Here is a 25,718-nt window from a genome sequence, read left to right as displayed (position 1 = left end):
CAGGCTGGAGTGCAGTGGCACAATCTCGGCTCACTGCAAGCTCCGCCTCCCGGGTTCACGCCATTCTCCTGCCTCAGCCTCCCGAGTAGATGGGACTACAGGCGCTCGCCACCACGCCTGGCTAATTTTTTGTATTTTTAGTAGAGATGGGGTTTCACCATGTTAGCCAGGATGGAATCAATCTCCTGACCTCATGATCTGCCTGCCTCGGCCTCCCAAAGTGCTGGGATTACAGGCGTGAGTCACCGCACCTGGCCTCAAATCCTTATTCTTGCACTCACTACCATATTACTTTGAGCAAAGTTCTTACCTACTTCACTTACAAAATGACAATAACAACAGTACCTGCCACAGAAGTGTTCATGGCGATTAAGTAAGATGGAAATTACTTAGCATAATGTGTGACACAAAGCAAGTCTCACGAAATGATACCTTATTATTATTAGCATGTTAAAGCATTTATTGAGCCCTCCCTTACTGTGGATGAGCATTTTATGTGTGTGTGTATATAAGACATAGTGACTAATCTCCAGGTCTGTGACCTTGGGCTACCTAACACCTTTGTGTATCAGGAGATTATAAACAGCGTAAAAGAAGTATGTTATGAGGATTCAATGAAATATTGCATGAAAAGTTTTTAGCAGAGGCCTAGTACATAGTAAATGTTCAGTAAATGCCAGCTGTTATAACTGCACGTAATGGTCGATTTTCAATAAAAGTCGAAAATTCTGGAGTATTCTTAATACATTTCCTGCCCAAGAAAATACCCAGATTGACTCCTAAGTAAAGCCAAAGATCTTCCTTGTATTTATTTCTTAGCTTTTGCTACAGGGGCTGGCCCGCATCAAGGGTTTAAGGAATGTTTTCTAAATGCACAAATGAATGGATTACTAGGGAATTTCCCCTTGCCTTCACGTGCCACACTAATTTTGCCTGTGTCTCAAGATTGTGAGAGTCTTCCTGACCATTCATTCTGTTTCCAAATGCTGCAACCCGCCCATAGCTCTAATCAAGAGCAGAACTGATTTATGCTGCAGGTGGAGTGAGCCAGGGAGGTGGAATCCTCCACCATCGATGTGTTTATTGCTGAGTCCTTGAAAATTGAATAGGGAGGAAAGGGGAGGTGTGAGGAATGAGTTAAGAGCTACTCCCCATCACATTTGATAAGAGGTCCTTTCACTCTGGAAGAGTATAGCTTTTCGTTGTTGTTAATATGAAGATACTGCTATAAGTGCTACAAAAACACATGCCAAGTGCCATGCCTATCTTCTACCTGACGGCCATCAAGAGCCCTGACAATGATGGAAGAGCAAGCTGCCTGGATTTCTAGGGCTTAATTAAGGAACTGTAACAGGCTATGCTATAACTCTGTAATACTCCTTGGTGAATGACTACAGTAGATAAAGAAAAATTGGTTTCCTGCATTTAGCAGATATTGATTAACGGGTTTGTTTTAAAACATTTAGACTAACTTGGTTCTTTGTTTTATTTATTCACTTCCATGCATTAATTGAAAGCCCACAGTTCAGATTGTATTAACTGGATTGCCCTCTACTGGCCACATGCTGGAGTACATGCCTGTTTTTGACCATGTCCTACAAAAAGTACAGCTATTTTTAGAAACTATTGGCCTTTTCAACTCGAACACACTTTTTCAAGGTCAATTATGAGTACGGTGGAGAGACTTCTGTGTATAAAACCCCATATTATCTGCTCTGTTTTTGAATATTCTGCTTCCTGAAAGATCTTTCGATTCCATATATTTGGTAATTTAAGAAGAACCATGACCAGGAGCCAGAAGATCCGAGTTCACATGGGCCTACCCTCTCATCTGTGAAAGGAGAAGGTTGGGGCTAGACAGGCACAAGGCTCCTTTTTAATCTCTCAAGCTGGTGTGGTAGGGACTGCACCCCATGTTAGAAGCCAGGTGCCCTGCGATCTAGTCCTAATTTGAGATTTAGTTCTGATTCCCTTTTACTCTTGCCATAAAGTGAATGAGGAGGGTATGCAATCTCCAGGGTTCCTTTGAATTCCAATATATTAGGACTCAAGTCATACTAACCTCGAGCACATATAAATGACAGGGAGGAATTTTCAGAAAGATAAGTCCTCTTAAAGCTCTTTTAAAAGGTTATTTTTTTCTTTTTTCCCATGACAATTTTCTAGAAAACATAGAATCTATTCCTTACAACGCTCCTCATACTTGTAGCTACAACTATTGTCTCAACATGAACAGTTTGAAAAACCTGTAACATTTTTATTATCTAGAACATAGGAGAGAAAAAAGTCCAACACCAGATTCTAGAGACTTATTGCAGATTCTTATAATTTGGGGGGAAAAATGAAATGATGAGGCCCTTCAAGTCCAAGGGAGAACAGTTGGCTCTGAGTCCCTAAGGAGAAACATTATTTAAAAGCCGTACTACTTCCCTTCTCAAAGCAAATCTGCAATGTGATCAGCAAACTTTTGCTTCCATCGTTTTGGTGGATTACCCAGTCCCTAGTCACAGTTCAAAGAAGACATTTGCTCAGGCAAGGTGAGCACAGTATAATCCTCCATCCTTGCAACAAACATTAAGAGCATTTAAGAAAGAGCAAGGCAATGCTGGAAGAACTTCTTTTCTACCATGAGAAAAAGCAGAAAATGCCACATACAACAACGTAAAATTGATTGACTTAGCAATAATCTGGCCTAGTGAAAATTTACCAAGTTTCAAGAACAGAATTTGTTTTTAAAAATAAAACATCCTTGCATTTAATTAGCCAGACATTTATTCTATTAAAAGAATAAGCCAGGCACTAATTCTATCAGGCACTTTCAAATGAATAATTGTATTTGCTTCTTAAAAATCAATATTAGGTATATATATACACACACATATATGTGTATGCATGTAAAGAACACACACATATGTGTGTGTGTGTATATATATACTATATCTATATATATGTGTGTGTATGATGGAATACTACTCAACCATAAAAGGAATGAATTAATAGCATTTGCAATGACCTGGATGAGATTGGAGACTATTACTCTAAGCAAAGTAACTCAGGAATTGAAAACCAAACATTGTATGTCCTCACTGATATGTAGGAGATAAGCTGTGAGGATGCAAAGAAATAAGAACGATGCAATGGGCCAGGCATGGTGGCTCACACCTGTAACCCCAGCACTTTGGAAGGCCGGGGCAAGTGAATCACGAGGTCAGGTGTTCGAGACCAGCCTGACCAACATGCTGAAACCCCGTCTCTACTAAAAAATACCAAAAAAATTAGCCAGGCATGTTGGCATGTGCCTGTAATCCCAGTTACTCAGGATGCTGAGGCAGGAGAATCACTTGAACCTGGGAGGCAGAGGTTGCAGTAAGCAAAGATTGAGCCACTGCACTCCAGCCTGGGCGACAGAGGGAGACTCCATCTCAAAAAAAAAAAAAAAATTGATGTGATGAGTTTTAGGGACTTGAGGGGAAGAGTGGGAGGGGAGGAAGGGAGAAAAGATAACAAATATGGTGCAGTGTATACTGTTCGGTGATGGGTTCACCAAAATCATCTCACAAATCACCACTAAAGAACTTACTCATGTAACCAAATACCACCTGTACCCCAACAAGTTATGGAAAAATAAAATACTTAAGTACAAACTTTTTTTAAAAATGTGAAAAACACAGGATCTATATATTCAATTACAAATTGCTGATGAAAGAAATCAAAGGAGACCTCAATAAATGGAGACATTCCTACTATGTTCACAGATTGGAGGACTCAACATAATAAAGCTGTCAATTCTCCCCAAATTAATCTGTAAGTTTATTACAACACCACCAACAAAACCAATACTAGGAAGGGAATCATAGGGGCATTACACTCATGTTGTAAATGATAATTAAGAAGATTATATACCTTCCCTACAAAGACCAAATCCCACAGATAAGTACTATTTTCTGATATCTAAAATTTTGCTCTAAGAGATTTTCTGAGAAAACATTCAAGTCCTTCTAAGGATGCTAGGGCTATATGGATTTATATATGTGTATCTTCTTTTCCAAAGAGAGAAAAAAACAAAATAAACCACATATTTCCAGGGGAAAACCAAAGCAACAGTGCAGAGAGAAGAAATGTTTGAGTGTGATTCTGCACTAACTTTTCCAAAGCAAGAGTTCTATTCAGTGTGAGTATCTTCCAGAACAAGACACTGTGTGTGCAACATCGTAGAAGGTTGTAATCTTTTCGCAGCTCATTTCCTGGTTGGGGAATAAACTATTGCAGATTAATGCAGATTACATTGTGTTCTGTCTGAGGACTATAGACAAAATAGTGGCTATTAGTTTCTAGGGACTGGAAAATAATAGAGAGGGAGTTTAATGCAAGTCACATTCAATCCCTTGAGCAAGTCTTTAAACTCTATCAGGTCTAGTTCAAAAATATGTCTCACATTCCATTATTCTCTCCATCTTCACTATTACTATCCTAGATCAGTGGTCCAAAAGATAGGAACAGGAGCATTGACAGTGTGTTTCATGACTTTCGGGCAGTTAATCTCAGAGCAGGCAATATCAAAGAAGAATCATTTTCCTTTCTGACTTAAATTAAAGAATTTGAGACCCTCTTCCTATTGTCTCTGGAACCTAGAGGCATCACATCCCATGCCTCCTCTGGTATCATGATCACAGAAGTTTTATCTGCAACAGGTGTATGAGGAGCTTATATAATATAACTGTGAATGCTCATACCCTCCTAATCTCATCCACATGACTATTCTGCAAACACAAAGCATAAAATACCCCAGACTAGACACCGGCATGAGTCCAACTGAAAAAATTGAGAGATCAGCATGGTCTCTGTATAAGCATGTGATAAAATCTCTACAGTCATGTTTTTCAACTGAGTGCTAGCTCTCCCTCCCCTGGATCCCCATAACCTTTCTTGCATTCTCTGATAATAGCTTTTCATTTGCTTTCTCTGCCTGTTAAACTGTAAGCTCCTGTGGGTAGGGAGCAGGTATGATCATGTGCCTCACTTAACTCAGACAGCAGGATAAAATGAGTCCTCTGGAGTCTGACAGACCTATCCTGGAAGGCCAACTTTACTAACTGTAGGGTTTTGGGCACTTAACCTCTCTGAGCCTCAATTCCAATAGGAAAATAGTTATTGTAAGTATCCAATGACATTTATGTAAATTTCTTAGCCAATGCTTGCCCCTAGCAATTGATGTGATGAATAATAGCACTGTATCTTAGGTTGGGCTCTCTAGAGGTAATATTTGAGATGGAGATTTGGGTGTCTGCGATTTACCTGAAGGAGAGGTCTCAGAAAGAAAGGAGTTAGGGAAGTAAGATAGAGTCGGGGGAGGAGTTAAGCTGAACTCTAGCTTCAGCCTGATCCCACAGGGAGGTCTGAAGCATAAATAGCACCACAAGGTTGGTTCCCTCTTGGGATGGGTCCAGCCATTTCTATCCTCCCCCGATTCAAACCCTCCATGTCCGTTGGTTACTGGATAGAGGCTGCCTTCCTGTGTGGGCAGAGAAGGACATATCCTCCATGTCTAAGCAGCTCCCATGGCCAAGGACAATTCCATGAAGAATAGGGCAGTTGTGAGCTGACAGCAACCTATACTCACAGCAACCATGTAAGGGAGATCTGGGCAAGGCACCAGAAGCACCCACTACACTATTATTATATTTGTATCATTCTATGTCCAAATACAAGCTTTTGACATGACAGGGACTCAACAAATAGTTGAACTAAATTAAAGAATCTAAATTGCATAGACTACGCACAGCCAGCATGAATAGCTTTTTTCTCATCCACATGTCCAGAATCTTTGGAGACAGTTGTCACATTCCTCCCCTTCACCGGCCCTCAGAATTGCTAAGACTACACAAGGTTGTAGCACGCCCCTAAATTCCTTGGCACACTGATAATGTATGAAGCTCACTTAACTGTAAATTTTCTTGCTTCTCTTGTTTCAGAGATTTTCTGGTGCTAATTACACCTACACTTACGTCCAAATATTTCATTGTGATGCAGATTACACTTGTAAGTGCATGAATTATTCTTCGAAGGCAAAAGGAATTAATAATGTTTCACCATTCACTGTGACATGTTTCCAAGCACGTAAGTGACAGGTGCACTTTTAAATAATGTACTTTTTCTTCTCCTTGACAAGCAAGAACCCAGATTTAAAGAGATAGAAGATGTGAAGGATTGCCTTGTGAATCTACTGATGTCATGCTTGGGTTTCCATCTCCATCAGCAAATGCATGAATAAGTAATGTACACAGGTCCCAGTACCTGCTCAGATTAGATTGTATCAACAGCCTTACACTCTGAAACACCATTAGGACAAATCCCAGACACTCAGGGATAGAAAGAAAGAGCTGGGTTGGTCATCAGTAGGAATGGAGGAAAGCTTTTTGTAAATCACAAGGTGATTTATAAAGGTCAATTATTAGTAGTAATTATTCTACCATCAACTTTATGTTCAGTGCTCCTGGCTCTACCTCCATCTCCTTCTGCATTAATCAGCCCCTTCCAGAGATTTCACATCTGTTCAGGTGACTGGGGACAAATAAAAAGGTGCCTAAACAGGTTGAGGAACCAGCTCTTTTCTTGTACTTTTATCTAATACTCTCTCTACTGGTAGAGACTAAATTGAATTCAGAAAACAAACCTGGCAAGTGGTTCAAGAGTCTTAATTGGGAGCGGCCAACAGATAACATATAAAAAGGAAATGGGGATTTTCTGCATCATCATCACCCTCGTGAAGTCAAGGAAATGAATATCTAAAGACTAGTTGTTGAATTTCAGGAGATTCATGTGTGTAAAACAAGTGGATTTACTACCCTAATTCACCAGTTTTCATTTTAGTTCTATTAGGATCATGAGGTATTTGAGAAAAGAAGAAAAAGTAAAAAAAACAAAACTCACAATTTGGTATGGGCAATACAAAAAGTTAGCTCTCACATGTATTAATACATCCACTGTAATGGCAAAAACAGACTTTAATTTTGGAAAGGAATATAGCTGAGCCCTAGATTAGAAGCCCATAAACTAAGGACCAAATCTCTCTTCTGCCTGTTTCTGTTAGTAAAGTTTCATTACAACACAGCCATGCCCATTCATTTACATATTGCCTATGCTTCTTTTAGACAGTAGAGTTGAATAGGTGAGAAAAAGACCATGTTGGCCACAATGCCAAAAATTAGTTACTGTTTGGCCCTTTACAGAAAATGTTTGCTGACTCTTGCTCTATAGCCAAACTCCATGATATTAAATACTGGCTCTATCACTTCTTAGCTTTCGTACTTTCAGAAAGTTTCTCAATATCATCATCAAGAGGAAACGAACACTATCTACCACTTAGGATTGATGTGAAGATTGAGTAAGTTTAAATATCCAAAGTGCCTAGACCAGCATCTAGCATGTATTCAGGATCTAATAACTATGAGCCATTATTATTATAAACAGTAAGAACAAATAAACTTCTCCCCATATATATGGTTGGCTCTCATGCCAACAGAACCACCCAGAGGCCCTTCTGCCTTTTCTCATGGATAAGTTTGGAATGTCTCTCCAACATTCTGAATGCAGACGGATACTTTCTAGGTGTTCTAGCTATTCTGTAACAGCTGTGCAGAAGGGAAGAAGCCATTTCTTTTCCTCACTTTATTCTTGGAAGATGGCTTCAGTAAAAAGCTCAAGCACAGATTTCAAACCTCCTTCCTCTGCCTAAAATATTTAATGGCCAGACTAACAACTCTGGTAGAACAACTGGTTTGTTTTCAGAACTCGCAGTGTTTTCTCATGGTTAGAATCAATTAGAGGTTGTAAAGAGATTGTAGGATCAGAGATTGGCTTAGAATATAAACCTTGAATTCCTAAGAGAGTTTACAAGTTTGTCCAGATTAGATGCTCAAGATGAACAGAGGGCCACAGCCTCTGTAAGGTAGGAATGTAAAGTGGGGGTAAAATTAGTAGAAGTTTGGAAAACCCACCTTTTTGAGAAATACAGATCAATAAACAGATTATACTTCTTTCTCTCTCTCTTTCACTTCCTTTCCACTTTTTCCTTATGGCCAGGTTCATAATAAAAAGGTCAGTGTTCTGAGTTCTAAAAACATGTATACTGATGCCCATATGCATAAGGCATTGCCCTGGGCACCATGGAGAAAATCAATGTGGTAAAATTCCCATCCTAGGGAGTTAATCATCTGCTTGGGAAAACAAGACAAGCCTATGAAAAGTTAAATAGCAATTAATGAGTTCAATGACAGTACAAGACAACAATGGAAAAGATACTGCCATGCAGTTAAGTAATTAGTTGCTAAATTCAGATAGTTAATATTATAGAAAATTCAGGGGAAAATAAAATCCACATGACGTAAATTTGTTAACCAAAACACAAGAAAATGGCCATACTACTTCCTCCTACTGAAGGAAGATAAAAAACGCTAAAGTTAAATATGTATTTACATTTCAAGTGAGTAATTTAAGGTGTTTTCATTTAAAATAAAAATTAATTAACTAGCATCCCAGGCTAACAATGTTTGTTAATCAGTCACTGAACCTTGTTTTCTAACAACTTCAGTTATAATGTGTAGGTTAGACCCAAAGACTCAGATGGAAATCAGGACACCGGGAATGGTGAAGTCTTGAGAAGAAGGCATGCTCCTGTAGCAAAAACAGGAGGATGGGATGGGGTCCTGAACAGCATCAAAAGGCCCACAAGTTGACAGAACATTCAACTTGAATTCAATTTCCCCAGAGTCAGCACGAATGAACAGGCATGCCTGAATTCTAAAACTTTCTGGAAAGATTAAGCTAAAACACTTACAAGTGAGTCTCCTGAATGAAGCTTCTTTATCATATTCACCAATTCACTGCAGCCACCCTTGTTTCCTAGATGTTTGGGGAAGAGGCTTATTTCCAGATATGGCACCAAATTCAAATTTAACTACACCCTCAGATTTCTGTTCCTTTTGGACCACTAGAGTTCTTATTTTGGAGCTTGATGATCTGCTTGGATAAACTCCATAAGCATAGCGGTAAAGAATGTGACTCCTGGACTAAACTACCTGGGTTCCAATCCCAATCCCACTGCTGTGATCTGGAGCTAATTGCTTATCCATCCACTGAGCCTCAGTTTGCCCAGTTGTAAATGGGAAGGATACTAGTATTAAACTCATAGAGTTGTCATTAGGGCCAAATGTGCTAATACATGTGAAGTTTTTTGAACTATCCATAGTAAATACCTTATAAATATAAGCTGGCATACCCTGTCACTGCTAAGTAAGAGGGTAGAATTAGTAATTCTTTTAATTACTTAACATGTCAGCTATAGAGGCAACCTGCCTCCTTCTCTGGGACCAACACTGGTCCTACAAATGGAGATATAACAAGTTGGAGTTTATCAATCTGGTAGTCTTCTCTCTGGCCTTGTGGGTATCTTACCCCACTCCTTCCACTAATAGGACCTAATTATAATATTGTAATTAATTCTAAAATTCTCCTTCTACCTATCAGGTCCTGGCTTCAGACTACCTGTGTTTCTCTGGAAAGAGTTACTAGTGTTGACTGATGTCAGTGATTCTAAAAACTAAGTCATTGCATCCCAGCCATTCTTCATCCACTGGGGTCCCCTAATGCTATGCTCTGCCACTGATATATGCAGGAGGCAGATAAGGAAGGGTCCCTAGAGAATTTCTGACCCACCCCACAAGTGTTTACACCAGATGTTTTTGTGCAGATAAGGGAACCTACGGAGGGTCTTTCCTGGGCATGCCCACATGCACTGAAGGAATAGGAAGGAGCCACCAGGAATTCACCCCTTATGCAGGGAAGGAGCCTGAACTCTTCAGCTCCTGTGTGGTGGCCTGGTATTCAGTCTGTGAGGTGGTAGCTTGTTGGCAGGACCCCTTCATTCTTTGCTGAGAGATTTCTTTTCACCTAATACATCCACTTTCTTCATCCTTCAATGTGTCTGTGTGCCTAATTTTTCCTGGTCTTGAGACAAGAACCTAGATCTTAACCAAGCTAAGGAGCAAAAAATCCTGCATCATATTGATGACCCATACGGGGACCTGAGGAAGGGTGAGTAAAATGAGGACCTGAACATCTCTTTCCCTTTTGTTTTGTAGCCTTCTTGTCCTCTGACTTCTTCTAAAGGTAGAGAAAGCTGAGACTCACCTTATCACTCTTGGGGGTCAGGAATGTTGGCCTCAGTCCAGCCCAGTTTTTTCTATGTCAATTTCCTTCTTTTTGTCAGGAGTGTAATGGCAGCTATCTTTTCTTTTACAGTATTGGGGGTGTTCCACCCCCACCCCAATGGCCACAGGTGAATGCACAGGACAGATGGGTGAGCAGCAGCTCTCTGCCCCCCGCTCCTCTCGGTTGGGGCTGGGCACATGGCCCAAGGGCCCTGCATGGTCAGTTGGCCAGCATTCCCTGCCATGCACCAGGAGTCTTCCCCTCTCCTGGCCAAGGGATCCAGCTCAGTCCAACATCAATTAAAAGTTTCTCTCAGCCAGGCACAGTGGCTCACGCCTGTAATCCCAGCACTTTGGGAGGCTAAGGCAGGTGGATCACAAGGTCAAGAGATCAAGACCATCCTGGCCAAAATGGTGAAACCCCGTCTCTACTAAAAATACAAAAATTAGCTGGGTGTCATGGTGCACACCTGTACTCCCAGCTGCTTGGGAGGCTGAGGCAGGAGAATCACTTGAACCCGGGAGGGGGAGGTTGCAGTGAGCTGAGATTGCGCCACTGCACCCCAGCCTGGCAACAGAGCGAGACTCTATCTCAAAACCAACCAAACAAACAAACAAACAAAACAGTTTCTCTCCCTGTTGGAGAAACCCATTTACATAAGAATAAGAGGTTATTCCCCCAGGCATCTTTCCAGCCCCGCACTTAAGCTATTATTATTTTCTTCTTTTTTCACCCTATCAGGAATTAACTTTTGTGAGAGATTTTTCCTTTTAGAAGGTGTTTTTAACTAGGCCAGGACCCCAATTCACAAGACACTCTTTTCTCTCCCTTTTCGGAGGGGGACTCAGTTCCATAGCTTTGCCTTAACATTCAGCTTATAAGGAATCCATGCAACCCCATGAGACACATTTTTGTCCCAAACTCCATTCCAGGCTTTGGAACTTGAAGGCTACTGACAGCAGGCAGGACATGGTGTTCATGGGTAAAAGCAGATAATCCCTCCCCCAGGCCTCCCTATTAACATGGGTGAAAGCCACATTGACACCCATGGGCAGCACCCTGTCATGGCCACTGGGATTCAGAAATAAAAAGATGGAAGAAGGAAAAAGGGTGCTTTTTCCTTCTCTCACTCATATGCCCTGGGTATTCGCTAAAAAGAGAAAGGAACTAGGGGTGCCTGTTACCCTTTCTAGATGAGTAGCCATTCACCTTCAGTCTAGTTGGCTTGGGGTTGAGCTCAGGGGAAAGGAACCCAGAAGCCTGACATGCTGGCAAAAGGGTAAAAGTTTTTTATTACCAGTCGGACTTTTGGCTTCCCTCTCCCTGTGCAAACCAGTAAAAGGAATGCTAAGAATAACTGTTTCTATTATCTGTAAAGTTCTGATTAATGAAAAAGGATTTATGAGGTTGGTCTTAAGCTATAGCCAATCTGGTATGCTTTGTGTGTCTTAATTGAGGCTTGTTGGTTTCACTGGTGAGGTTACTTTTGATAAAGTTCAAAAGCTAGATATATCGGCTGCTTGGCATGGCTAAAGTGAGCTAATAAGGGATTTAAAAGGATTTTCTTAAAGAGAGCTCAGCTTAATTAGAAGTGTATAACCAAGTTATAGGTGTATTTAAAAGGCCCTTATGTTTTTCTCTTCTTGAATCTTGTTTTGCTGAAAAAAGGTTTTTCCTCAGTTGACTGAATTATTTTTCTCCATTTTGCCTTGCCACTCTTAACGCATGCATGGGAGGCCGCAAGATAATTTCTGATGGCCTGGGACTCCCTGGGAAAGACAGAAAAGGCACCACGGATTCCATTTTGGGAGGAGCCTCTGTTTTCCTCATGGAAGCCCAGGAATTAGAAGCAGATAAATCCCTCTCAAAATCTGTTTTTGTCTTTCAGATATACCTGTTTATTGGGCCCTGGAAACAGCATGCTCTTAAAGGGCTCCATTCTGAGGCGAATAATCCAATTGGGATTGTTGAGATTGGGATTTTTTTTTTTCTTTTTTCTCCACCCTGAGAATTGAGATTGGCAAATGAAAAATTTTATAGCTACTGGATCTTCTTCTGTCTGTGTAGTTATATATGTGTTGTGTGTGACGTCTATAAAAAAGAGCTCTAATTAATTGGCTTAAAGAAAAATAAGCACTTAGATCAAATATTTTTGAAGGAAAGATAAAAGCCATAATGCCTTTTAGTTAATATGACTTTAGTCTTTGAGAAATAAAAAGAGTTCTAAAGATTATTGGTAAAATGCAAATGTTGTTAAAATGTAAATAGGTGGTCTAAATTATATGGGTCAAATACTAGGTTTGCTAAATATTTTAAGGTTATAAACTGCTTCTTTAGCTGTTGAGAACTGTTCAACTTCTCTGCTTCACAAATGGTCAGGCCTGGGGACATATGGAATTAGCCACTCCCTTAACTATGCTGGAAGGAGTCAAAGTGTGTATCGGTACCTAGTACATAATTAAAACAACTTACCAGATTTTACATTACAGTTAAAAATTGCTAAGAGTTACCACTATAACATGTAATTGAGACCACTGAAAATGGATTTACATGCAAGGTGTGTAAGAACAGTAAAATGTGTTTTTAGTAAAAGATTATAAGAAGGCATGGAAATGTAAATTTTTGCCTAGGGCTAAATAATTGTTTTGAATTAGATAAGATAAAGCTAAAGGCTTAAACATATTGTGGAAGGTTTCTAAGAATCTTGCAAAAGAAATTCTGTGTTTGAACATCGACTAAATTCAAAAGGATATTATATGGTTTTTATTCAAAAGGATATTATATGGTTTTTCTGTATATGGAACTTTGAAGTAAAAGCACAACAAGGTTTTCTTAAGGCACTAATCTGCTCTTTAGCAAAATTTGTAGAGGGTTATGGAAGGATTATAAGGATCTCACCTGGTGGTCAAACTGGTTAAGATTAGATAGAATTGTCTATAAGATTTCATTAGAAAATTGGGATTGACATTAATAGTAAGAGTAAAATTACTATTAACATAAGGGTGAAATTTGGCTTTCTCTCCCTTGTACAAGATTTTCATGTACTAGTAAAGGATAATGAGCGATTTTCATTTACCTTGTGGATAGACTGCCAAGGAAAAGAAAGAAAAAACAAGAGGAAAATTTTTTGGAAAACTAAGTCTTCCCTTTTAATGAGTAACGATTTTTTGCCTTGTTTTAAAATTCCTAAGTCATCATTTTGGCAAAATAAATAACTTATGGTAATCTGAAATTCTATTTCATAACATCAAGTGTTTTAAACTTTTAACATATTTAACAGGCTTCCCTGAATCAAATTTCAGCTTCAGGTTGTCTTTTCTGACCCCAGATTTTGGATGCTACAGATGGCCCCTGGAGCATCCAAAAGAGAGTTAAACAGGATTATTTGACATGTTAAGGTACATGGGATTGCTAAAATGATGTTTAATCTTCTTCAGGTTATAATTTTGGGAATAATATTAATATATGTCCCAAAATTGTGTGAGATTTCTAAAATTCTAATGTCTAGGTAAATGCTATCAATCTTGATTAAGGTTGATATTATGTTAAGTTATTGTAAACCACAGAGATAACCAAATTTATTTGTTAATGGTGTTTTTGACTGTAACTACCTGGAATTTTTTTTTTTTATTCACAGACAATTGTTGTCTTGTTTTGATCCTGTTCAAAAGATGGTTTATAATCAGCTATAGAACTTGACAGGTGCTCTCAAATGCAGGTTTCTGGTAATTTTGGAGATTGTGACATTGGAATAAACAAAAATGCACAGGGTTCATGAAGAGCTGAAATGTTAATGAATATCAAACAGAACAAGAGTTAACAGAATGAACTGAACTAATAGAAAACTGAAGTAGCCTTCTTAAATTTTTGCTTAGAACAATGCTGATCCTTGTTTTGTTTTTCAGAGTCAAGGAAACTTATTTTGAGCTATTTATGGCCTTTAATAATTGATTAAAGTATAATTTTGTGAACAAAATTTGAAGCAAAATTGTTTCTCTTTGCCTGGTTTCTCCAGAATTTGGGAACTAGTCCTGAGTATCTGTGACTTATGGCAATATAGTTATTTGTGTCAATGCAATAAGAATCCATTTTCTTTTGCAACAGAATGCAAGTGGAGAAACTGGTTATTTTATCAAAGCTTTGACTGGAAGGATATGCGTCCCATTAAGGAATCAAGCTCAACTTGCACAGCCAGTAAAAGTCCCTTGGGAAGACTGGCCTCATACCTTGTATGGTCAGGAGCCTGTACAGGATTCCTGACTTGTGGTAAATAAAGAATGTCACTTTCTAACAGGTCCAGGAACCCCATGTTCTTGGGACCTCAAGAAGAGAGGAGTTCATACAACTCAGGTATTTGAGGGTACAAAACTATGGCCAGGCTGATCTTCAAAAAAAAAAAAAAAAAAAAGAAAAAAGAAAAAAAAGTCCTATCTCAGATTCCTTGTGGAACAGAGTTCCATCAAAGCCAATCTGAAAGGCCTATATAAAAATAATTATTTGTGCTGTACTTTATGCAAATAATCAGGCCAAGTATAAGACTAAAGTCTATTTTTCAAACAACTCAGTCCAATCATGATTTGTTTTTAACAAGAATGAGGACTGGAGAGACAGAAATTATGTTCCAAAACTTAGACATTTGTCATTAAATTCTAGACTCATTAGTTGTTTTAAGATTTTTTCCCCATATTATAAACTAACTCTGCTTATTCCTGTGAACCAACCAGTGATCTCCAGCTGCAGCTCAGAAGAAACAAAAGAGATGGGTAATGTAAAAATCTGGATCAATATTCTAGTTCTGGGCAGTTACCTTGCAAATCCTGGCAGGTAATAGGAGTGAATAGGGTGCCCATCACCCAGAGGTATCGTTTTTGAGAAAATAAGACCAAGGGAGCTAACCAAAGTCAAGCCCCATGCACCCAAATCTTAGCAAGCATAACTATAGTCACCAGTTACCTGTATGTGCCAGCAGCCTTGGGATTTTTGAGCAGCCCTTACCCATTTCTTTTTGTTTCATTTTGATACATGTTTTCCAATAACCCAGTTTGTCTCTTCTGACCTTCAGGCCATCAAACTCCAAATACTCCAAATAGTCCTGCCACCGGAGCCTTCAACGATCAACCCTTTTACCAGGGACCCTTAGATAGGCCTGTGAGGGAGATCTGATTGCCGATTCCCCAAAACAGCGCCCCCTGTCAGCAGGAAGCAGTTAATATTGGTCTTTATCCTTATCCTTATCCTTATCCTTATCCTTATCCTTATCCTTATCCTTATCCTTATCCTTAGAGCAGTTAGATGTACTTCTTTGGTGGGGGGAATGATAGATGCAGGAGGCAGATAAGGAAGGGTCCCTGGAGAATCTCTGACCTGCCCCACAAGTGTTTATGCCATATGTCTTTGTGCAGATAGGGGAACCTGCACAGGGTCTTGCTTGGGCATGCCTGCAAGGGACTGGTGGCCCATGTGCACTGGGGCAATGGGGCGGAGCCACCAGGAACTCATGCCTCATGCAAGGGGAGGAGGCTGGCCTCTTGAGCTCATCTGTGGTAGCCTGGTATTCAATCTGTGAGGTGGGATCCTGTTGGCAGGACCCACTCTTTCTTTGCTGAGAGCTTTCTTTTCACCTGATAAATCCACCTTCCTCACCCTGCAATGTGTCTGCATGTCTAAGTTTTCCTTGTTGTGAGACAAGAACCTGGATTTTAGCTGAACTAAGGAGGAAAAATCCTGTATCATTACCTTCTGAGAACTTGTCTATGGTAGGACGGCTCAAATGATGACTACATATTAACCTGGATACCTTCCACTGTTCTGTTGAAATCTTCACCCATCACTTCCTCTGCCTCCAATAATCTGACTGGTTTCTATGTCTTTGCCATTTGTGGTTTGGTGTCTAATCTACTCAAATGCTGTCAGAGTTTTCCATATAGCAGATAGCCTCAAAAGGTTGAATCACCTCCTCTCTTGCCAATGTTATGGCAAATACACTAAGAGTTCCTTCCAAGCATTCTTAAAGGATTCACCTTCTCTGCCTCATCTCTGGTTAGTTGATTTGACAAAATGAGAAGACGAGGGTAACATTCCGAACTCCTTGATTCTCCTATTATTGGCAAAACTGTCTCATTAGCATTAAAATAGGGAGAAGGCCTAGGGTGGAAGGGATATTGCTTCAAAAAGAAAAAAAAGAGACTTCTGCTTAGCATGCAAACTAAAGCCTAATGCTTAGTATGTACTGCAGAACAGAGGTGCTGAATAGTTCTTCCATAAATCATTCTACAATGCTTAGGTATGTGAAGCTGTGAACCCATTCCATAATTTTCATTAGAAAGAGATCTTCATTTCAAAAAAAAGAATTGCAGCCCCTCAGTGGACATCCTCTGGAAATCACATAAACTGGAAAACAATGAGGGAATCTCTAGCTATCTCTAAACACACACACACACACACACACACACACACACACACACACACACACACACCAGGGCAAAATATTAACTTCTAATCACTGCTAGAAGGCACTGGGTCAATCACAGCTCAGAACACAGTGAAAACTGTGTTACAAAAGCAAGCTCATCTCCCAGACAACAATCCTGCCCCTGCTGCACACCTGTGCTGCCTTCTCATCCAATGGCCTCCAGAAACCTGTAGGCAAGAAGCTGATCATTAGGAGCCTTGACCTACTCACTCGTCCCTAACCTCTGGCGCGTCTCTCAGAATGTAGTATTTATTATCCTAGCACCAACAGCAGCAAACTAACATCTCATCCACGAATACACTTCTTACTGCCTTTCATTGTATAGCAAATAGCCTTTTATGCACACCTCAATCGGAATTACCCAAACAGCCATTAACACAGCTTGGAGAGGGAGAAGAGTAAGAAAAAGTTCTAAAGCCAGACAAATGAACTGCAAAGTCAAATTTGTATTAAGAACCCACAGATGCTGGGGGCTAGTTGATGGAAGTTAGGAAGGTAAGGCAAAATTTAAGGTGCATTAAAAAGCTCAGTGGTGATTGAGATAGATAAATTATATTCTAATGCAATACATTTTTAAAAATAGAAGTTAATGCAGATAAATTCATTGTGAACGAAATATCAAAATTTTAAATAATAAAATTCAGCAGTACCATCATGAGCCATTTTAAAGCCTAAGACAAAAGAGAAAATCAGTAATGCTGATTATGTTTTCATTAAAAATTTGGATATTTCATTCATCATGGATTTTTTTTGCATGAAGTTTGATTTTTTAAAAATATTTTATTAAAATATTACATATGTTGATTTAGGAGTTTCTTGGTGGCACCCTCTTAAATTTGCACCCAAGGCAAGCTCTTTGCTTATCTCATGCTTATCCCTGCCCTGCTCCAACTTACTGATAATTCTTGTATCACTAGAAAGAACAAGGGTATTGTCTTCTGATACAGCCTTCCATAATATTGCTACCCATCTTATTTTAAAAAATCAGAGGCCCCGGAATTAGTACAAGTGGAATGGAGGGCAGATCCTACGTAAGCATTCTTAAACAGCTTAAATATGCCTCTTGGGTTCAAATGCTATGGCTTTTATTCAAGATAAACTGTAATTGGAAAGTCCCAAATTTAACATCAACTTTTTCCATTTCTGCTGTATGTTGGGTTTTGTTTCGCAAACAGGGTCCTTTCAGATCAATAATTACCAGGCTTTATACCATCAAAGACTCTTTTTCTCCCCACCTGCAACTAGGGCTTGTGTTTTGAAATACATCATTTATGAATGAATTTATGCATAAATTCTGTCCACCATTTAATACACCAAGATATCTAAATTTGCCAGTCATATCCTCTGATCAGTGGGAGATCACCTGTGACTGCCAGAGGGAACCAACACAGTTGTGATCAAAGGCGGAGATACTTGACCCACAATTCAGCCTGCCCAGCTTCATCAAGAATGCTGCAATTTCATTAGGTATTTTGAAATACTGAGTTCTCAAAAATAATTATAATGAAATATTAACTTAAAAGAGTGACATGAAAGAAATGGTAGTTATACCATGTTTCATCTAGCTTTATAAAACTGCAATAAGTAAAAAAGTTTGGTATAGTAATAACAGGATTACATATATATATGTGTATATATATGTGTATATATATGTGCATGTATATATATATGTGTGTATATATATGTATGCGGGGTGTGTGTGTGTGTGTGTGTGTGTGTGTCTTGTTTTCATTTAAAAGTTGAAAAATAATCCAGATCTCCATTACCAGCTTTCTAGTTCTTTGGGGACCTAAGGACCTCCTAGGTAGGAATCATTGTTTTGTTGAAACAAATCAGCTATGGCAAATGACTGAAAGAGATCTGGTAGAGATATGAGTTTCTAAGCAAGTGTGAATGAATACAAGGCTTATAAATACATGGAAGGAAAGCAGTCCAAGGGACCCAAAGCCATTGACCGAAGCTTGATATAACTCATTAAGAAAATAATATTTCCAGAAGTTTTTCAAGATTATCTACTAGAATGTAAGCTCTCTGAGTTGCAGGAACCACCTGTGTGGCCTAATATCCTGCAGTGTTTTCTCCAGACAGACTCAGTGCATATTTATTGAATAAATAAATGAATGAGGAGCTCCTTCTTTTATCACCATTGTTTTAACATCTGAATAAACTTTAAAAGGCATCAGGATTAGAAACCCATATTAAGATAGATATGGGCATCCAACAGGAGCAGAGCCTTGGGACCCTGTTTTTAAAAAGCATTTGGTCAAGAACAATCATTAAGAGACATTATAAAGCACCTCATTCATTCACACCTGTTGGCTAACAAATCAATGATATGTTCCACAGATGCTTCCTTTTGGATTTGTCCCACTTGAACTCTCTAGTAACTTGTTCAAGATAGTACACAACCTTAACCACACTCATTTATTCTTTATTTTCACTATGGTGCTCCATCCTGTACTTCCTGCCACTCCAACACACTAGTTTACCCTCTCTAGTCCTGCATTTATCCTCTCTCCTTCATCCCATTTCCCATCTACACAATTGGGTCCAGCATGGATAATTTCTTGCACACTTTTTGAGTGGTTCCTCACAATTCTATGAAGCAGGCAATGCAAAAGTTATTTTTGGTTCCATTCTATGGACAGAGAAACTGAAGGTCAGAGAATTTAAGAGTGATGACCTCAGATTTCAGTAAGTGATGGATCTGGGATTCAGAACCAGGTCTCCTTTCCCCAGGATTCTGTTATATTACCAAGGACCTCAACATGGTATACAGCATGCAGTTGCTTAAAGCCTGACATAAGAGGTGACATAAGTCATGTAAGAAGGTTTGGATGATACTAGAGAGCCATATCTTCCTGTGCCTATGGAATAAAAATATAATTCTGTAGCATGATATATAAGATATTCATAATTTGGCTTGTCCGAATTTCCTGCTTTTTTTTTCATGACTCCTCATTATTCCCATAGTACCCAAACTATGCCAACCTGGCAGGCCCCTTGTCCTCCACCTTCATGCCTCTAAGCCTTTGCCTATGCTGTTTCATCCTCAATGCCTCTCCCACCCTGTTCACCTAGCAAATTCCAACTCATCCTTCTAGAACTTGTTAAGTATGACTTAGGAACCTTTCTCACTGAGTGAGGCTTGCTCTCCTCTGTGCCCACAACACTGTTACTTCAGCAGTTTCCACAGCTCTCAGGATAAGGTCTATATCTTTCTACGTGGCAGTCAAGGCCCTTCATGATCTGGATCTGCTTACATCTTTGGTCTTATCTTCTCCTGTACCTACCATGCCCTCTGACGCTATAATGAATTACTTATGGTTTCCACATACACATCACTGTCTGTCTCTCCTCACAGCTTTTGCACACACAGCTCCCTCTGCCTCCCTCATCGCTTTTGCTAGGAAAATTTCAACTCGGTGTTTGTGAGGTCTTAGCTGAGGTGTCACATTCTTCTGGAAGCCCCGAGTCAGTGTTGGTGTCAGTCTCCCCTGCTGTCTGAGTGCTTCCGCCATCATGGTACCTCCTTGCCAGTGTCTCAATGATAAGCACTTAGTGACTGACTCTTCCAATGTTACTGTAGTGTGAAGGATCCCCCATCAGGTTACTTAAGGGTGTATACCCACTGCCTGCATCTTGACAGCCAGCTGGTGGGTGAGCTGAGGTCACGGTGACCAGCCAAAGAGCAGGTATCCCTGAGAACCCAAACATCCTAGAGTATCTAAGAACCTATCAAGAAAAACAGTCCCATCACACATGCGCAATAGACCTAAGAGCCAGAGAATTAGCTTAAAAGCAGCTTAGAGATGGGAAGTGGGGCGGATCTCTGGAAGTGCCTTGCTGCCTACCATCCAGGAGTGCCCTATATGTAAATTTAACTCATCTGCTTGCCAAGCTGCACTTGTCCAAATCGTTCTTCGGTCTCTTGACACCTTCCCAGTTTGGGGATGAAGGTGTTTTTCCCATAACAGTTATCCTTAAATATTTTTTTTCTTCTTTAATGTATTTCCTGCCTTTCCCAGAAGAGTCTGTGATCAGTTTCTCCTTGATTTTCCTTATTGTAGATTCGTTTCCATCTTTTCAGTTTCCATTCTTCATAGAGTGCTTCCATTGTTTGGGGGTGACTGATGTTTGGGGGTGACTGATTGAAGGTGACTGATGTTATTGTTTGAGAGTGACTGATGTGGTGGAAAGAATGCTGGATTGGGTGCTAGCTCAGGCTCAAGTCCTATCCATTCACTCATTCATTCATTCTTTCAACAGCTATTTATGGAACACTTTCTACCTAAGTGCTAGGTATTATTCTAGGTGATAAAGGGAATAAGCAAAGCCTCTGCCCTCCTAAGGTTTTCCAGTAAGGGAGTTAGACCAGATTAAAAAAAGATAATCACATATACAATGTAATACATACTAGTGGTAAGTGTTATGTGGAAAACATGGCTATGATATTGCTCATCCTGTCCTGGACAAACCTGCTAAAGGCTCTCTGAAACTCAATGTTATAAATTAACATTATAAAATGGTGCTAATAATTTCTGCTTTAAATAACTAGCAAGGGTGGCTGTGAGGCTCACATATGAAAGAATAGGAATGCATTTTTGAAAACAGATCAAGCATATGCCTTTATTGCTATTATTTTAATTTTGATGTAATGCAGTGTCTATTTGCCCTTTCCAAGAGCCAACACATGAATTTTAAAAAAAAAATCCATCAGTCATTTAGATGTTTGAAAATAAGCAAATGTCTGGCTGACAGCTTCGGTCTTCATCTGAATGTTTGGTTAACCTATCTGCATGGTTGGAAAAGTCATGCATTTACTGTTGTGCCCTTGAAAGCATCAATCTCCAGGATTATTATTTTTTTCTTATACTATTGAGATAATGGTAATTTTCCTGTCTAAACATAAATTTTAAATGGGCATTTTCATGCCCACTTTGAAAAACAAGCTAAGCAGGACTGTCCATCTCACATAAATGTTATTTATATTTCTATGTGGCTCATTTTTATTTGGGGCATATGTGAATTCCAGCAATGCATGGGAGAACATTAAATCATTACCCATGAAACTTAGGAATCAAATTTAATTTTGCAACTGTTTGCAAAATTTCAAAAAATGGCAGCATACTTTAGGTAGCTTTATAAAGGATTAATACATAAAAATAAACTAAGCAATGCCTTTTCTATATTACATGTTGCTAAAGAATGTTTTGATGTCAACCTTTTTGAAAGCTGACTAGGAGTGAGGAGAGAATGTAGCAAATGGAGGAGGGCACTGGCCTCTTTACTTTACTTATATATTTGTATATTTATTTGCAATTATATAATAAGATGTGAACACATGCTCACAATAATTCAGACAGTACTTAAAAGACTCAGGTTCCTCTTACCTATTCTCCTCCCTTATCATAACCTTACCCCAGTCATGAACTGATTACTGTTATCAATTTGGTATGTATCCTTCTAGAGTTTTTAGTATGTAATCACAAACATATATATGGATTTTACATAAATACCATGCTCTATATATTGTCCAGCAAGTTTGTTTTTGACATATGTCTTGGAGACCTTACCATGTGGGGACATCGAGTTCTAGCATATTCTTTTTCACTGTGGCATAGTATCGTATTACATGGATCCACTACTACACTTCACCTACCCCATTTCTGACGGGTGGGCTTCTGGGCTGTTTCTGATGTATTATGCTGTATATGCTTCCTAGCACACATGCATGCATATTTCTCCAGGGTATACACTAAGAGGTATGATTGTGGCTTCAGAAGTATTCACTTCCTTTCCTCCATTTAAATTTAAATAGACACTGCAGACTTGCCCTCCAATAAAGTAACAATGTACACTTTCACCAACAGAATCCACTCCAGTTAAGCATCTCTGTGTTATTTTAGGGAGGTATCAGTTGGGCAGAAGAGGCTGGTGTCCTCTAGCTCTCTGAGGGTTATGAACATACATTCAGTAGGTAAATCCCACAAGGTGAAAGGAGCTCAGCTGGCAATGGTTCCCCCCTTTTCATTTCACTGGAGTGAACTCCTTTTTAATGCTTCTTTGTCCTTTCTTATTTCAGTTTTCAGCTGAAGTAAGATGTGAACACATGCTCACAATAATTCAGACAGTACTTAAAAGGCTAGATCCTTGACAACAGATATCCTGTGAACCTGTGTTTCAGCTGACCATTAAAATTGTTCTTTGGAATTAATAACAACTACCATTGATGAACTGACATATACTTTGAACATACTATCTCAATACATCCTCAAAATACATCCTTAAAATAACTTTGTAAGATAGGTATTGCTTTGATCTACATTTTTCAAATGAGTACACAGTCAAAGAGGTATGTAAGTCTACCCAGGGACATAATGGCTATTAAGTCATAGAGCAGAAATCTGGATCTGGGCTGGGTGGTTTCAACACCAGTTCTGGGGCTATGAGCCACTGGGCTCTGCTGCAGGCAATCATTCCCTTCTCTGCTCTCCTAAGGCTGTTTATCTCTGCGTCCCTTGCATCAGGCATTGCTTTCTACCTTTCATTAGTTATTCGTCAATAGGATGTATCTTATCTTTTAGCCTGTTAGCTTCTCAACTGAAAAATGCATGGATGAGTCACCTCTGTCTCCAAGACCATTTCAAAAAAAACAGTACCTCAAACACAGTAGGAACTTGATAAATATATCTTGAAAGAAAGATATACTTACCACTCAGCTTCACAAAAGTTCTCCCTTATAATCCCAGATCACTGATTTTCCCCCTGCTGAATCTGACAATGGCCTTCATGGTTGCCCACTGTGGCATCTTTTCAGGAGGTAATTCTCACATCAGAACCTCCAGATAGGAATGGTTTCTAATCCTATCTCTACCACTGAGAACCATTTGCTTTATGGCCTGTTCTCATATGACACCACTGATGCAAGATCTGATGCCTTCATGTGAGTTAATTTATCTGATATGTTAAGTAGAATTAATTTGCCTTAATTGATCAAATGGAGACTGTCATATCTTGCAGCCCTTCACTTCTAAACCCTGTTTTCTAACTTTCCTTCCCAGACTTCTTCTTCTAGCATTTAACTACAGATTTTAGTCTTTTGGGCATGCCTTCATTCTGCCTTCCAACTCAGCTGCTGAGGGAAATCCTGATTTGACTGCCTGGCTTCCATGACAGCTAAATATCTGGATACTATCTCTTGAATCACCTTCCAATTCATGCTCTACCTCCCAAGGATGAATCATACCCTACCCATGACTACAGCAAATCCTCACTATTTCAGTTAGACCCAGTCTCTTGAGTTCTTGTTTATTTGAATGGTAACTGAAATAATGTATAACAAACACTGTAACAAGGACTAACAGTGTTTTATTGAAAGAAGTGGCCTTCATGTCAGGAAGACTAAGCCACCACTTTCTCCTCTACCTCTTTGTAGGCTACTCATCCTGAAAGCCATAGTCCATGTTGCCTTCCTCAACTGTCCCCAACAGTTATTAGAAACCTTATTAACTTCTGATATTCATCAACCAAACTAGCATTTAATTATATATGGTCTTATATTGTTTTATGTGATCCATCATCTCCCTTATTAGGCAAAAAGTTTCTTGTAGCAGGGAACATATTGCCATACTCTCCTTTCTCATAATTGTCTTCTTCACCACTGCAAATTTTTTTTAACTTATTGAATGAAGAATGCTTTACATGAATTAATCCATTTAATCTTCACAAGAACATTATGAGGTAGATGCCATTGCTATCCTCATAATGCAGATGAGAAAACTGAGCACAGAGAGGATAAACAACTTGCTTAAGATCACACGGATATACTATGTGTTGAATCAGGTATTTGAATCTTGGCAGCCTGGTTCTAGAGTCTAAGAGTTTAACCAATGAGACTTTCTTTCATGTGATCCTTTTATAGTACCAAAGACAGCTGAGAACATAAATGGTACCAAATAGTAATAAATGAGTACAAAGTAAGTACTCATTAAATGCCTAATTTACAGTTTGCTGTACATGGTCTTTTCGGTGTCCTTGAGTCCTCTCTAACATCATCTCAAGACTCAACTGCATATGTTTCAATTACTTAACATCAGCCTGGACACAGGGAATGGGCCAGACTGGAACAAGATTTGTTGACAATTCTGCACAGAAAAGGAAACAATCAACAGAATAAAGAGAACACCAATGGAATGGGAGAAAATATATGCAAACCATACATTTGATAAGGGGTTAATATCCAAAATATACAAGAAACTCAATAGCAATAAAACAACTCGCTTTAAAAATAGCCAAAGGACCTGAATAGATATTTTTCAAAAGAAAGCATATAAAGAGCCAACAGGTATATGAAAAAATGCTCAACATCACTAATCATCAGTGAAATGAAATAAAAATTTAAACCACAATGAGATATCACCTTATCCCTGTTAGAATGGCTCTTATCAAAAAGATGAAAGATAACAAGTGTTGGTGAGGGTATGGAGAAAAGGGATCCCTTGTGCACTGTTGGTGAGAATGCAAATTAGAAAAGCCATTAAGAAAAAAGTATGGTGGTTCCTCAAAAAATTAAAAATAGTACTACCATATGACCCAGAAATCCCACTTCTGGGTATATATCCAGAGTATATGGAATCAGAGGTTGAAGAGATATCTGCATTCTCATGTTTACTGCAGCACTGTTCACAGTAGCTAAAATATGGAATCCATCTAAATGTTCATCAATGGATGAATGAATAAAGAAATGTAGTATACACACAAATAGAATACCATCCAGCCTTAAAATAGAAGGAAACTCTGTCATTTGCAACACCATGTATAAACCTAGAGGACATTACATTAATTGAAATAAGTCAGAAAAGACAAATATCACATTATCTCACTTATATGTGGAACACAATCAAGTTGACCTCATAGAAGCAGAGAGTAGAATGGTGGTTACTAGAGACTGGATGGTGGGGATTGGGGAGATGGTGGTCAAAGGATATACATTTCTTTTTTCCTTCTTTCTTTCTTTCTTTTTTTTCTTTTTTTT

General features: G+C 39.1%; 1 protein-coding gene across 1 annotated transcript in view; it reads right to left on the bottom strand.

Annotated features, from left to right (window-relative positions):
* LOC105472409 (carbonic anhydrase 10) overlaps positions 1-25,718 on the bottom strand; it is a 544,782-nt gene that overhangs the window by 491,894 nt on the left and 27,170 nt on the right. The gene's annotated exons all lie outside the window — the stretch shown is intronic.

The sequence above is a fragment of the Macaca nemestrina genome, chromosome 17 (assembly GCF_043159975.1).
Source record: "Macaca nemestrina isolate mMacNem1 chromosome 17, mMacNem.hap1, whole genome shotgun sequence".
In the NCBI taxonomy this organism is placed as follows: Eukaryota; Metazoa; Chordata; class Mammalia; order Primates; family Cercopithecidae; genus Macaca; species Macaca nemestrina.
Note: the sequence above shows the minus strand (reverse complement) of the source record. Positions and strands in the feature narration are given on the sequence as shown.